Source organism: Solanum lycopersicum, chromosome 1 (genome assembly GCF_036512215.1).
Source record: "Solanum lycopersicum chromosome 1, SLM_r2.1".
Taxonomy (NCBI): domain Eukaryota; kingdom Viridiplantae; phylum Streptophyta; class Magnoliopsida; order Solanales; family Solanaceae; genus Solanum; species Solanum lycopersicum.
Window position 1 is genome coordinate 64,737,045 of NC_090800.1, and position 3,043 is coordinate 64,740,087.

Below are 3,043 nucleotides of genomic sequence, written 5' to 3' on the forward strand. Positions count from 1 at the left end.
TACTCCCTGATTGTGACAGTAAACTCTGATAACAACTTTATCACAACCCAAACCATCGTGATTGGAACCCACACTAAACTTCCGATGAGAAAATCACTACTATAGCCCAAACCAAGCAAAAAAAAAAAACTAAGGTATTGAAGTTATGGAGTAAGTTAAATACTAAGGAAAGAAAAATTGGGAGTTTGGATAAACTCAAACAAAGTCTAACAACGAACTAAACAACGCGGAAGAAATAACCTAGAACCTTAAAGTCAATGTACCAAACTTATAAAAGTTCAACAAGTCTAAACAATAAGTGATGTAACCCAAAACTAATGAAATAATACGAACTAGAAGAAAAGCCTATGTCCGAAAATAGTGGACATAGACAAAGAGAACCCATGACAGCTCAGAATAATTAACTTACCCTTGAATTCGAACGATCACTGATCTTCTAAGCGAGGTTTGTTAAAAGCCGCTTGGAGATGCCCTGTACTATAAAAAAATAAGAGCAAGTGCAGTATCAGTACACAACTACAATGTACTAGTAGGATCACATGTCTATCCCACTAAGTAAAACATACATAATCATTACAACAATATAATGACATGCATATATCGAACATATACAATATTATCAACATTTATGAAAAATAAATAACTTAACATTTTCTATCACACCATTGGTCATCTGATGGAACCCAAACCCAAACTGTTAGGATTTCGAAACGTGGTACCTGATCCAATAATTATGCTGGAACGTCACAACCAATTTCATATTTATATTGAAGTATAGCAACCAATCCAAGTTAGTTATACCCAAACGTGGCAAGCGATCCATTCAACACACCACAATCACAATCATAAGTATATACTCAAGATCATACATTTATGTCATGGTTTGTTAGAAATGATAATATATCTATCTCTTTTACAACAAGTGTGATCAATAATGCAACATTAATATACATACATTTATCATAATGAAGCAAGAATAAACATACATCAAACAATAATAGAATCACAATCATCTCCTACCTCGAAACAAGCTTAAATCCCTATGAACCTTGATCCTTCTCTTTCCATGTTCGTTCCCCTTGTTCATGATCTACAAACAATCATAATAACATGGGAATCAATGAAAAATCACTAATTACCCAAATTACTAACAATTCTACGAATCCTAGATCATACCCATGATCCCAATCATCTAATTTAGGGTTGTTTCCACCATAATTCTACATCAAGAACCCCTCCCCATCGATAATTACCCATTCTATTACGTTTTATGAATCAAATAGATTCTAGGAGTTAAAAACATACCTTTAGGCTTGAGAATGGTGAAGAACTATGAAGAGTCGCATAGGGTTTGTTCTTTAGCTCTAAAAGTTCAAAAGTGTAAAATAAAATCTTTTATTGGCTTAATTAAGACTTTAAGTCGCGTCGAACCCGACATAGCAGCCCTCATACTGCTGTAGCGGCCCCACCAAAGAAGGAACAATACCCTCCAAGGCGGCTTACACGAACCAGTGAGATATTTAAAGAATTCCATGACCTCCATTTCACAACACACCTCTGACCAACAACGTTCAGAAAATACCTTTCACGCTAAGATCAATTCGGGGAGTTCTACTCTCCCATATTCAATTACATAAAGTCATATGAATTTCTTAATGAGTTATTTGTCCAATCATGTAATCAAAATCGTAATTAATACACCCTACTGTTCCCAAATTTCTCTACGCCTTAATGACTCCATTTTGTCCAATTGTGGACTAAGTTAATAAATTCCAAAAAGTTCAAAAAGTTTTGTGGTCCTTAATTTTTCTAGTTGACTTCTCTATAATGCGGAATCCGATCACTACAGATCTTAATCATGGATTGTATTCGGTCTTCAAAATTGTATTACATGACTACCAATTATATTTTTATTTTATTTGTATTACAAAAATATTACTGGTTGTGCCCCAAAATAATCTAATCATTACACATGAATATGATTTATGAAAGGATACAAGATCATGAAAAAATTAACATATATGGTGGAAATAATACAATCTGTTGTGGAATGATACAATATTTTTGAATAAAATAGCATAACTAGTGGAAATACTACAATATGTTGAGAAAGGATACAATATTCTGAAAAAAATTACAGTTTATTGTGAAAAAATAAGACACAACTAAGCTTAAGAAATGCAAATCCATTTGACATACCTATTGAAATGAGTACAACTAAAAAAAGAAATGCAATGTTCTTGATAAAAATATCAATGTTGAATTAAATAAAAACAATCAACAAACAAGAATTGAAATGAATACAATTCTAGTATGCATAATTATGTTTCAACATTATTCTCTAACTCTCTCTAGGATGTGTTCATGCTTAAGAAATATAAATTCATTTGGCACCTATTGAAATGACTACAAACTAAAAAAAATAAACAATAATCATAATAAAAATACAAAGTTGAATAAAAGAAAATCAATTAACAAACAAATATTAATATGAATACAGTTTTGGTATGAATACAATTTTTGCAACATTCTTCTCTAACACTCTCTCTCTTCTTCTTCTCATATGAAAGGTGAACCAACATTGAGCAATGAGAAAAATGAAGTGTTAAGCATTTTTGGGATAACCAAAAAGCAAAACATAAGATTACATGCCTACACTTCTCGGGGATCTTCAAGTATGTCTAGATCTCATATCTAAGTACCAAAATGGCAACAAGAAAAAAAACTCGCAAAATAATGTTTAAAAGACAAAAAATTTGAAATACATAAAAAGGAGAACTCTCATAAAATAGTTGGTGAATATGAAAACAAACTCACAAAAAATTGAACAATAATTCAAAATGCAAAATACTTAGTTAATATGAAAATAAAATCACAAGAAATCTCACAAAAACTTGACTTTGAATTTACCTTTACCAATGAGTGAAAAATCTTTTGAATTAATTGTGAGATTTCTTGAACAAAGTATAAGAAATTTGATTGTTGATTTTCTTGAATAAGGAAAGGAAATAACAATGGTGAAAAAAAGGAAAGAGAAAAAAAG

At 31.1% G+C, this 3,043-nt stretch overlaps 1 long non-coding RNA gene across 1 annotated transcript; it reads right to left on the reverse strand.

Annotated features, from left to right (window-relative positions):
• Positions 1 to 234: 234 nt before the first annotated feature.
• Positions 235 to 3,043, reverse strand: LOC138340854 (uncharacterized). The gene is made up of 3 exons (XR_011213702.1): positions 2,911 to 3,043; positions 1,021 to 1,090; positions 235 to 477 (listed from the first exon to the last, which is right to left on the reverse strand). It is a non-coding gene; the product is annotated as an uncharacterized lncRNA (long non-coding RNA).